At 40.4% G+C, this 13,490-nt stretch overlaps 1 protein-coding gene across 1 annotated transcript in view; it reads right to left on the minus strand.

The window, feature by feature from the left end:
* Window positions 1-13,490, minus strand: part of adamts18 (ADAM metallopeptidase with thrombospondin type 1 motif, 18) — an 82,628-nt gene that overhangs the window by 61,828 nt on the left and 7,310 nt on the right. The window lies entirely within an intron of this gene.

Below are 13,490 nucleotides of genomic sequence, written 5' to 3' on the forward strand. Positions count from 1 at the left end.
ATATACTGTTGTAGTGTACTTACTAAATTTTCATTCTTTAAAAGTCACCAAAATGCAGGAAACATTTTTTTGATTATATAGTCCTGCTTATTTTTGAGGTCTCAAGGTTGGCAAGTATGGCTTCTATATACATTACACAGACAGACAGCTGCCATATGATATAACATCCCTCATACATATCATGTAATATCATGCTGCAGTCACAAACCTCACATACTGTATAAAAAGCACTTCTGTGATGGTATTTGATAGCTACCCACTCTCCACTGTCTGCCCTTGACAGAGCTACAGTGCAGCTAAAGCAGCTGTTGAGTGAAGCCGACAATCCTTCCGTCTCTAACTAGAGGGCTAACACACATTTCACCTCCAAACCCACCCAGATCAGCCCCACCCACACTACACCGTCTGACTCTATCCTAACATTAGGCAGATGTGCAAAGTGCGACAGCATACAGCTATTTAGGGGAGGAGATGTCTTATTTAGTTGGAAGAAAGAATGGCGTGAAATTACAATTTTTATGGAGAGTTGAGATTTGTTTTTAATTGATTCTTGCAAAATCTAAATCATGTGTCCGACTAGAAGGAGTTGAATCCAGGTTAGGGCTTTGCTTCAAAACATCATTTACTCAAGGCAGACTGCAGTGCAGTGTGTGCTGTTGACATTTTCACATTAGTTACAACATTGTGTTCCTGGCTTTGTAATATTTGTGCATATTGACCAAGAAAAGGCGCTGTAATACTGCAACATATGTTGCCCTTCCTACTACTAAAGATGACTTCAGCTTAGATTTCTAGTCACCTAAGGCTATATTCTGGCCAACAAAGAATTTGTGTTAGGGTGGTGATACAGCAAGATGAGCATGGGCATCAGAAGGTCGCACACAATGCTTCCTAGTACATGTATGACCTGTTGAATAGATATATATTATATATATAATATATATATATATATATATATATATATATATAATATATAGCACATACTGAGGAATGTATTAGTTCAGTTGACTTTTTTACCATCAACACTGACTGGACATCCACATGAAAAGTGCAGAATTACCCCTTTAAGAAAAGCCGATAGGGAAATTGATTGATTACAGTTCACTAAAACGTCAAATGGGAAAGAGGACTGGTTTAGATAGATTTTTGATGGTAAATCCTTTGTTCTTGGAAATTTTACAGATCTAAATCAAAATAAAAAATCTTTATCATTCACTTCTTTATATATTTCCTGACACTTATAAATCATACACTTACTTCTTTGAAATAGTCAGCTAATGTTATAGTCATTCACACATTGATTTTTATGAATAGTGACAGCCGTATCCAAAAACATTATGTTGTTATGTATGTATGTACATATGTACATCCCTTTCTTGTAAAAGCAGTATCTCAAGAATACCTTCAGGGGATTTCTTTAACCTTGGCACTTGTCCACTCAGATTGAAGGATGAACTGATTTCATTTTGGCAGTCAACAGGTAAGGTGACTGTTACCTTGTGTCTGTACTATTCTCACGATATCTCAGGAACGACTTGAGGGAATTTGATTACGTCTGGCACAAATTTCCATCTGGACTCAAGAATGGGCTGATTAGATTGTGGTAATAAAAGGTCAATGTCACTGCGATCTCACTTCTGTCATATTTCTTCAACTTTGGCACAAATGTCCACTTGGAATCAAGAATTACATAGAACAAGAAGAATTCATACGCTAACACATATGCTAATTTTGAAAAAAAAAAAAAAAATCAAAAATGTCTGATAGAATAAAGTGATGATGGTCAAAGGTCAACTTCACTGTGACATCATGACGTTCAGCTATCTACCAGTCCTCTGTACTCCTCTGTAAAAACAGTCTCTCAAAGAAGACAGCATGTTTCTCACTGGAAATTATGCACTGGAATCATACATGTCAATATAGTGATAACTTCCATTTAGACAAAAATATGCTTAAAACCTCCTACTAAATTCCTTCAAAGACAATTTGACTTTACCACTGGAGAAAAAAAAATGCTAAATTTGAATGGATTTTGCTTTTACTTGCATGGTTTTTCCCACAAAATCAGTATAAAGCAAGCAACATCAGCATGCCCAGCATACTGCCATACTGTCACAGCAGCAGACTAGCTCAGTGTTTTGGGTCTCTGTTTTAGTCGAGTGGCCTTAGCCGCCCTCTGAACTGAGAGACTGAGCTGCTGAACCTTAAACATTCCGTCTGACCACAGAGTTCTACCTAATTCAGCGCACAATCCCGCAAACGCACACAAAATAGCTGTGCAATCAATCAGACACACACAACACACACACACACACACACACATCCGTAAAAGCATACATTCACTGAAGTTATCAAAAACATACACACACATACACCCATTGACCCAGTGACCTCTAACCTTTTTGTGTGTGTGTGAGTGCCATCTACTTCCCCAGCAACCTACTGATGTGCGTGTGTGTGTATGTGTGTCATTGTGTATGAGTGTGTGACAGGACCCTGCTCCTGTTGAACTGACCCCATTCCCCCCAGACTAGCAGGTGGCAAAATAAACAGAGGCAGGACAAAAGGGAAGCCATGGCGGGGCTCTTGTTGTCAAAACAGTGCCTGGATACATGGCAGGCTGCCATCATCAGCCTCATCCTTCCCTTTAACCATCCATCCATCCCTCTAACCATCCATCCATCCTCCTATCCATCCCTCTGACCATCCAGCCGTCTGTCTCTAAAACCGTCCAGCTGCCAGCACATCTTTCATCTCTCCATAAATCATCCTCTCCTTCCATCAATCTTCCATGGTGCATTGGGAAGTTTTACAGGAAGTTAACTGTCAAACTTCATTACTTTGACTACATGTAAGGCCCGCATGGTCCAGTGGTCGGGAGTTTTGTTCTGCAGTGTCAATGGTTTGAAACCCAGCACATCAATACCTGCCAAAACAACCTTGAGATAGATACTTCACAGCTACCTGCTCCTGCAGCACCGCATGGAGAAGGAAAATTTCCCCCCGGGCCATGAATAAAATACATATCAAATCAAAAGACTTGAATTAAGACAGAAAAAGGTCCTTGGCAAAAAATGACTGCAGCTTCCCAAAAATAGATTGGAATTCAAAACAGAGCTCGAGGAGGTCAAAGGAGGTGTCTCCCATCAGCGCACACTGCTGTCACCTCTCATTTACCCATCTTTTCATCTGTCTCTCTGTCTGGCATTTACAACAGACCTGACATGTAAAAACATACACCTCATTAAATATTCCTCTTTTAGAGATGAAGCACTTTGGGTCTTTCTATTAATCTGACAGCTCCTTCTGTCAGACAATACCAGTAATCATCCTGCAACACCGGAAGACCATTTCATAACTTTTTCTCAGCTTTAACACCTTTAGAACATTACCTTGCTAAGAAAACATGAAAATAAGCTTTTACTTCATTAATGTGGGATTTTATGGTAAGATTGTCTTTTTGCGGCACATATCTAATGCCATCATACAAAGGTGGTGTGATTATTAACTGACTCCCAACCTGCAACCACTGCATTCCAGCAACAACACCATGAAAGTTACTTACAGCTACTACTAACTTACAACTCCCGTCCATTACATCTTTCTCACACACACACACTCTTTTGCTGTGTCACATCTGCCAGCTCTCTACTTTCTTTTCCAGCTGTTAGCAGATGGAAGTGCCTGTGATGATAATGACAGGAAATGTATTCCATCTGCAGTAATAATGGAGGTCTGTGTCTCTGTGTGTGTTAAATTTTCTTTTGTCAGCATGAATTGTATGTTTTAGTGAATACCAAGGACTGAACAACTAATAAAAGCATAATGGTTACCTGCCATTAGACCTAACAAAGTAAAATATCACCTACTGCAGCTCTAAGTGGAAGTGCACCAATGGACCAAGTGTGACATAAAGGTCGATTTATAGTTCTGCACTAAAGGGCTATGGATACTATACACAGAGCTGCCATAACTACACTTTGGCTGCTCACTGTGGCTGCTCCTTCTTGTTCCATTACTCCCTGCAATATTTCAAACTGACATGCTTTCAGAAAACGTCTAAAATGACAGCTGTTTTGGAGATGCATTTTTGATAAATGATAGCGGTCAGTGTCAAGCTTTCTTGTAAACACTTTGTATTTCCTTGGACTACTTCAACTCATGCTTCACAAGTTAAATGCTTTTAATGTAGTTTAATTAGTGGTAACTTAATACAGCATTTTCTTTTTTTGCAGTATGTTTGCCTAGTGCTCCAAAAATTAATTGATTATAATTAGATTATTAGGGCGGCACGGTGGCACAATGGTTAGCACTGCTGCCTTACAGCAAGAAGGTCCTGAGTTTGAATCCCCCAGCCAGTTTGCACGTTCTCCTCATGTCTGCGTGGGTTCTCTCCACGTACTCCGGCTTCCACCCACAGTCCAAAGACATGCAGCATAATAGGTTAATTGGTGTCTCTAAATTGCCCATAGGTGTGAATGGTTGTCTGTCTCTATGTGTCAGCCCTGTGTTGAACTGGCGACCTGTCCAGTGTGTACCCCGCTTCTCGCCCAACGTCAGCTGGGATAGACTCTGACCCTTCAAGGATTAGCAATTACGGATAATGAATTAATGAATAATTGATTATTAAGTTAATCTTCAACTATTTGATAATTAATTAGTGGATTTGATTTATTTTCTAAGAATAAATGGTCAAAATTCTCTGTCTCCAGCCTGAAATTTTTTCTGTTTCTTTACTTTTTTATGTTGGTGAACTGAATATCTTTTGGTTGTGAGCAAAACAAGACATCTGTGGGTGTCACCTTTGGCTTTTGGAAACGCTGTTTGACATTTTTCACAATTTTCTGCCTTTTGATAGACCAAATAACTATTAATTGAAGAAAACAGTGGACTGATAAATAATCGCTAGTGGCAGTCCTAATTTTGCCACAGGCACAGTTTGTGATAAAAGCTAGCATTATACATATGTATATATATATATATATATATATATATATATATATATATATATATATATATATATATATATATATATATATATATATACATAATTATTATATTATTATTATTATTTTTAATCCAAAACTTTCATCAATGGCCAGTCTGTTGGCCTGATGGGAAGCTTCGGTGGACCAGATGTGGCCCAGAGGCCACTAGTTTGATGGTGTCTGCCTGGCTATTGCCTCCTCAAAAATGTAACTTGGCTCTTTATGGATTAGTGTGCTTTAATCATCCGTATTCTTACATATATGTATTCTGGGAATACTGAGATATTGCATGGTGACTATTACAAGACTGATTCAGCTCACTCTACTTGTGTTTCCTCCAACACGATTTCTCCTACCAACCAGTAGACATTGTTAATAATGTTGTAACCATCCCTCTGTCTTGTAGTAAATGAAAGAGTGTAAAACCAAATAATTGAAGCAGGACACAGCCTGATTATGTATAATAGATGTGCCTGGTGTTGCTGTGATGCTCATGGTGGAATTTCTTTCTACTGTCTACTAGTCAGTAGAAACTAGTGCAATTAAAAATGTCAGCTGACTGAATCCACTGGTGATCTCTAGGCAATTTAACTGCAATGTGATGCCAAAGCAATAATCATCTTGCAGATTATAGATGGACATCACTATTCCCTGTTTCAAACCCTTTTAATAATAATTTTTCCAGTATTATTTAGTGAAAACTCAAGGCCAACATGCTGGCCTGTGCCTTAAAGGATGCAGCCTAAGATGAAAAAGAGGGATGATGTGTATAGAGTTTCACAGAGTTCACAGACACCAGAGAAAGGCTGCAGCTGTAGCGTTGATACAGCAGACCTCTAGTTATCTCCGTACATTAACACTTGTAAGACTTGGCTAGATTAAAGGGATGAGCATTCTCTGCTAAACACCGCTTTACTTTTCCTCCCACGTTTACACACAGACTCACACATTTCTCTCACTCTCGCATGCAGATTCACGCAGATTACAGGTTGAACCAAATCACCTCAAATGAACAACGGCATTATTTTCCACAGGAGAAAAACTAGGGTTAAAAAACTTTCTCAGGACTTTTTCTCCTTCCTTGGATAAAGCCAAAACAAGCCACTCCAACAAACAGCTCTGTGTCTCTGGCAACATAGCGGTTTATGTCAGGAGAGACGGCATCTTTAGCTTGTCTCTGTATAAACTGCAGCCTCTTTTAAGGTTTCCTACCATGATATTATAAGGCAAATGAGTAAGTGCTTACATGCTGTTAAAGACTAGTGCCGAGCGGCGAGAAGCCCCAAGCTGGTGATTACGGAGCTCTAAAGCACATCTGCACTCCAGCTCAGCAGAGAGTCACGTGAACACGGTGTGTGGTGAGGGGGAAAATCATACAGGAGCATAGAGGCCCCTCAGGCATCTAACGTATTCAATAGAATCACAATCTGAGTAATTACAGTTTGCTCAAGTGAATTATGTGTATTTAAAATGGGTTAAGAAATGGGTTGAGAAGAGATGGTAATTTTGGATCTTGGATCAGAAGAAGATGGCACAGTAGACAAGAGCCAAGCAGCAATGACAGGGCATAACTCTGGTTCAGTTTCCTTTAACTTCAAATGACTGTATTTCACAGCACACAGTAGCATTCATAGAAATACAACAGGACTGGAGGACTGTAGCCGTGCCGTTCGCAACCAACTCCATTAATGATAGCATGTCTAGATCACCGTCTTCTTGTACGACTGATTAGGATCACAATGAGTCAATAGCCTGAGGTCTCGCACTCCTTGTTTTGGCTCACTAATTGTCTTTGAACAACTTACTGACACCCTCTGAGCATGTCTGGGGAACAGAGCAGAAGTGGGCATGCAGAAAGAGAGACACGGAAGGTGTTGGATGAGTCTTTTGTCATGTGGAGCCTTTGGGCACGGTCCCACTCGTTATCCCATGTAGACACAGCAGGAGACAGGAGGACTACTCCCACACCAGCCCATACAAATGGAAATGTCCTCCTTCTAAGTGCTGTTAATTGCTCTCTAACTGGGTTACAGTGCAGCTCTAACACTTTTACTGACTTAGAAATACAGTGCTGCTGTGATGCAAATGATGTGTAAGTGTAATTTAAATCAACTTAAAGGTTTTTAATTGTGCTGAAATGCACGTAAATGTGGTGTAATCTGTGTGATAGTGACTTGTCCATTTTCCAGTAATAGCAGCATGGGGATAGAAAGGTGGAGGTTGCAGGGATGGGAAGTCTGCTATCTCTTTGTGTCTGCCTGTCACACCCTAACACCCACAGGAGCTGAATGAACTGAAGGTTGTAAAGGGAGCAAAACTATTCATTTGTCAGAAAAAGGAAAATAGTGTTTCTACAGTAGGCCATCATATCCAGTGATCACAAAAGACATAAATTCAATTTTTCACAAAAATTCCAGGACCTATGAAAACTTAGACTAAATATAATAACACAATACCAAAAGATTAACAATTCCCAGGAAGAAAAAAATATTTACCTGCTTCAGACTGAAGCAGGAAACCATGTTCCCCATTGGCATTAGTGGCTCGAGGTGTGTAATCCTACCTGGGTCCAACCTGCCTTGCACTTAAACACAAGTCTATTCAGCTTTGGAGTGAAAAGGACCTACAATTCAATTCAGCCATTTAGAAAAACAACTATGAAGCCCTCCAAAAGCCATTCTGTTCATGGGCTTCAGGTCAGGCTTGCAAAATGCACACAATGTGATGAAGGCGGCAGAGGGTTAAGGGAATTTCAGTCTTTTTCAGCCTTGGGTTTAATTCCAGGGGACTAATTTCTTTCTTGCAGTTGGACTCTTTGCAAAGTTTTACAATGCTTCTGCCCTCCCTGCCCATCAATCACCTTTCCTGAATCTCTACAACTACAAAGTTAGCATGATCCATATGGCCACAATTATATAAGGATGTAAGAACCAGGTTGAAAAACACCAGAATTTCTATTCACATTGGTTTGTCTTCTTCAAAAGTATCATCCTGACAGTACAAAAGAGGTGAAAAGCCCTTTTCAGAAGGTTACATGGAGGGGTTGCATTGCTGTATTTCTACAAGTAAAAGTAAACAACGCCTCCTTCTTGAAATCGGCCAGGTGTGCATGGGTGTCAAAATGGCAAAGCTCCACATGTAATCTGTTTTATCCACATGCCTCACGTTCCTCCTACTATTCATGATTTCTGCTTACTGCACCATTCCCCTTAGTATACACTGAACACTGATGGAGGCAATGTCATTTCAGAAAACAAAAGGAAGAAAAGAAAGTCTGGATTCCATTTTTAACAGATGCAACAGATTCATCAACTGTCTTTTCCTTCACATCCAGTTCATGTTTTCAAATAAAATTCTCACAGTTGGTATTTATCACACAGCAGGAACAATGCACTGTTATATACCCTGTTTAATGACCTGTTGTACCAATGATTACAAAAGCTTTATGAAGACTGACATCTCACCGCACCCACAGAAGTGGTGACTAAGCTATTGAATGTGCGACCGTGGACAATAATTTGTCCAACACTGTCTTAAAAGACCATTTACTATGAAAAACCTGTCATTTGCCTTCTGACTTACATAAGCACCATGGTTGTGTCTTTTTACACAGGTTCTTACTGTGTTTAAGGACACTGACACAACAGCCCAAACATAACTGATCACACAACCAGCAATACCAATTAATACAGAGAAGAAGGCACCCTATGTGGCCAGTTGTTAAAATAACCACTCTTGTTAACTTATCCAACAACTCATTATTGACTTGAAGCATCAAAACCTTCAGTGACAGCAACTGCTCTTCTAGTTCTACATGGTCATGAGTGAAATTCTCCCCACCCCGGGGCTGCCCTTTGTTCCGACCTTCAATAATCTGTAAAATGAAGGCCCATTGCTCCGAAAATACACTCTCTCCCTGCTGTTGTTAGGGTTAGTGTGTCACTGAGGGCCCTTTCCATCACACTAGCTCTGGTTCTTGAACTGTTCCATTCAGGTTTCTTGGAATCATAGTCCTATCTAGCAAACAAGCTGTGGGTCCAGCTGAGAAGCGACTTTAAACAAAAAAGCCTTGTTAGGCCTTTTCTACCATAATGGAATATGGACTGTTCCACTTCCTGTGCTTAATCCAACTGTTCTAGCGTTTCCACGAAAAAGGAACTGGTTTGGAACTTTTTGGTTCCCAAACCAAAGAATAGCAGGTTTTCCTTGGGAATTAAAGTGGGCGTGTCATATTACACAGGTCTTTGCGCATTGTGCAATGCCCACTGAGGAAGGATGCCATCTTTGATTACCATGATTCTACACCAAACTGGTGAAAACGTGGACTGCTTCCCTGGATAGCACCAAAGACTCCAAGGATCTTGAACAGAACTGGTTTGGTCTTTTAGCAGTAAACATTACTGTGGTATTTATCCCAGCCAACAAAGACTAGACAAGAAAATACATCGATATAAAAAACTGTAACTGCCAGCTTTACTGTAAGCCTGGATTGTTTGACCACAGCAATGTTAAATGCTGTTCGGTGGTGACAATAGTAGGTCAGATTTGATGTATGGGCTCTGTTTGTAGAAGTTGCAGCATCCACTTGAAGACTTCAACACCAGCCATTAGTCTTGCGAGTCTTGAGAGAGACCTTGCACAGACTAGAAAGGGCGTCCAAGCACACACACACATATACACATTTGCACGCAGACTTTTCTGTTTTTTCTCCCCCTTTCACACACACAACATCCCACACCCATGCTGAGAGCCTGAGCCCCCTCTCCTGCTGGCATCTAACATTGGGCACTACATCACTGTCAGCGTCCAGACCACCAGGGAACGGCTCCGGGCCACTCTCCTCTTGTAGCGCCAAGCTCTGAGCTCCTCTGTGGCCCAGCCCAGGAGCTGAATTATGGCCAAGGCAGAAAGGCATATTGTAGCAGGGAGACGTTCCAATTTGTTGGCCTTTACAGAAAACAGACAGGTACAAATGGCCCAAGTGCTGGCTGGAAATCGGTCATTCAAGTGTCATTTTAACTCTGCAAAAGCCTAAGGGATTTGGAGAACACCGACAAACACACACACATCATATTTTGTCTGAGTTCCCAACCCTACAGATGAGTAACCTTATATTGTCTCAACTCCATGAGGAGTCTAATGGGATTACAACATCTACACATGTTAAATATTCAAACAGAGTGTTTAAATATATGTCTTTTGGCCAAATCCGTTTATTTTCCAGATGTAGTTTACAGACACTTTTTCAGATATTTGAATGTCATTTCATAATCCCATGCAGCAGTTCTGGAGTAGAACTGACTTTCAAATCAATTATTCCTCAAATGCACGTTTTACAAAATAACCAAAGGACTTAAGAGGCTTTGATGCCAGCAACAGTTTTGCAAAAGAGGATGTCACATTTTCCTAACAAGTACTGGAGCTCAACCTCTCACATGTTCACACTGTGATGTGTTCTACAAGCACAAAGCCCTCCGGAGGCTGCAGTGCATCCAGCATCAATAGTGAGGCCCGGGAAAAGAGCAAACGCCTTTTTCACACCACAGGGAGCCCTGTGTCTGGTACAGGCAGACAGGGGTCGGGGGCTGAGCCCCCTTCTTACGGCAGTCGCCGATGGATGCCACAACATGCGGCACCGTGTCAACGACGGCCATCAGACAGGTTTGATCTGCGCTGCCTGAAAAGATGAAGGGGGCTGAAGAAGAGAAAAGAGGAGGTGTGTATTGACACTTTCTCTGCTGTTTTTTTCTCTCACACACGGGTGCGCAAACACACATTTAAGCTATGAACTGTGACACCTAGCGGGCTGCTGGGTCATTAGGCCAACTCCTAAAACGCATCAAGAAGTCTCTGGAGCTTATGCAAAACCAAACCATGGTAAAAAAAAATCTTTGCATTATTTCATTGTAGATGCTTGCAAGGACTAAAGACTTGGAAAAGTAAAAAGAGGCAACTGAGGAGCAAAGCAAATTAAGAAAATCAAACACAAAGTACATCAAAATGCACTCTGAGGGAAAAAATAAGAGGTGTCATGTCATTATTCTAAACTAGGCTACTTATTGAGTTTTGGTTAGAATGGCTGAATGAGAACAACTGCAGATGGATACAATCTGACCAGCATCTCATGGCTTAAAAGCTTGAAATTTTGATGCATCAAGATGCAGTGATAATTATTTAATAAACATAAGCATCATAGTACCCTGAATCAGAATCAAATCAAGTTGTCAAGTGCCAAGACATTCCCACATCTAGGCTGCACTGATCATCAGTGTTTCACATTTCAACCAGCATATAAAGCAGCAGATAAAGACAAAGCACTTTGATTTCTCTTTGTTTCTCTTTGTCTAATTGTCTCTGGTGAATTGCTACATATATACCTAAGTTCAAATATACCATGTAATCAATCGATGATGCCAGCTGAGCTTGTATCTGACGGATCCTGACACATCTGAACCATCCTGTCTCATGATAAATTTAGTCTAGATGACGGTCTAAACAGTCAGCTAACTCATTCTAAATGTGGCCTCCGCTGTGTGAATTAGTGCCTCTGCTCATTTTCCCTGAGGCTTAATAGATTTCATAAAAGTGTAATGATTTCTTCTGATGTTAGTGGATGCAATCATTATTTCAGGCAAGGCGGTGCGCCTGCAGGATACCCTGGATGATTGAATCCAAATGATTCAAACAAGAACAGACAAAATATGCCAATCACTAGTATTTCTTAATGTTCACTTTGAATCTGCATTTGATCTCTTCTGCTTTTACTCACAACTGGATACCATGCACTGACAAGCAAATAAATGACACTGCACTTAATGTTTTAATCGAAAAGCTTGCAATGTTCCTCAGGAAGAAGAAAACTGATCACTTGAATTACAACTATTGGTCACAGTGAACCAGGGGTGTGTTGGAGCTCAGTTTCCATAGAGTCTAACCTGTCTCTGACCTGCCCTGCAGGGGCTTGGGAAAGGTCACAGTAAAGGTCATGGTCAGCTTGGCCACAACCTGACATCGCCGGCCCAGCATGAGGTAAATCCAACACTCAAATGTTTCAGTAATGAAGACTGCCAAGTCATGACCTAAGGTGTTATTTAAAGCAGCCATACTGGGAAACGTCAAAGATGCTGTATAGTGTATTTTGTAAAGCCCACCGACTCCTATGGAAAAGAAGAAAAAAGAGATGATAGAAATACCAAATTTAGATGCTTACATTTGCAGAGAGTTTGGTAAAATGTTTAAGTTGACTTATTGTATCTTAAGCCATTCCCCATAAGTTTAAAGACTATAAATTGTGCTGTACATCCTAAAATAAGCCCCTAGATTTGGTGACCAGGGTATATTTTTGGTGGCCCAAATGTAAACGTTTGTAAAAAACATTACAGAAGAGGCAATTTAAAACAAATTAACACAGCCTTCCTGAACTGTAACACTTTGTTGTCCATTTTATCCACGAATTGTGAATAATGTTTCCTGAGGGTAATATTGCCAAAGAAAAACAAGTTAAACTTCGCAGCTAGTTGAGGAAACTGGTGGCACACAAAGCGATACATTACATCATTAGATGTGTCCATTTGGCCTCACTCCTGAGAAAGTCCATCTCGGGTGGAACTCAGCACATTAAAAGAGGTAATGAAACTGAAAATCAGTGTGACATGGATTGACTTGACACAGTCAAATGTACCAATGGAAAAGCCCCATTTGTAGACCCAACATACCGGTAGCTAGCCAGTGACAAGGACTGTTCACTAATGTTTTTATAGCATGTTGAACTGAAAGGTGCACTGAAAAGTTTGTGGAACAGTAACCTTGTGTTGAAGAAAGGCTCGCAGTATAGGAGTAAAACTCAATAAAGTACATTTTTGTGGCCACCGGAACATGAGTATGTCGATTAAATGATTAGTCAATCAACAAAATCTTTTTTAAAATGTATAATTGACTCCTTTTTTAAGTTATTTGTCAAGTACAACTGTCTGAAGTTTACGCACAAAGTGCTTTTCATATTAAAAGATACACAGAACAAGAATTAAAAAAACAGGTTATATAATATTTTGCTGTTTCCTGAGATTTTGTTGCCCAGACACTTATTCAAAAGAATATTTACAGATTAATCAAAATATTCAATATTCTCAGAATTATGCAGCCTTAGATGACTGCAAATCCTATGGTGTATTTTCACAATTTTTATTTGCGTATTATATTTTCATTAATTACTTCATGAGCTGCAAAAAAGTAACGTAACATTTCTGATAACATTCTGATATGTATAGAGTGGCTACTTTATTCACAGGCACAGGCCTGGCAGCGCAGGTCTCAGATCTGCCCTCGTCACCCCAGAAAGAAGAATCCTATCCTGGGAAGGGGCTGGAAGGACAGAGTGGAGCAGTAAATCACTTCTCTCTTCTCTGCATTCACACGAGTGGCGAGCAGCTCTGAACTTGCACTACATAGTAAGAACCTGTGTGAGAGTGCAGGTTGACACCCCCCCTTCTCTCCCCACAACCA

The sequence above is a fragment of the Lutjanus erythropterus genome, chromosome 1, assembly GCF_056507025.1.
Source record: "Lutjanus erythropterus isolate fLutEry1 chromosome 1, fLutEry1.hap2, whole genome shotgun sequence".
Taxonomy (NCBI): Eukaryota; Metazoa; Chordata; class Actinopteri; order Lutjaniformes; family Lutjanidae; genus Lutjanus; species Lutjanus erythropterus.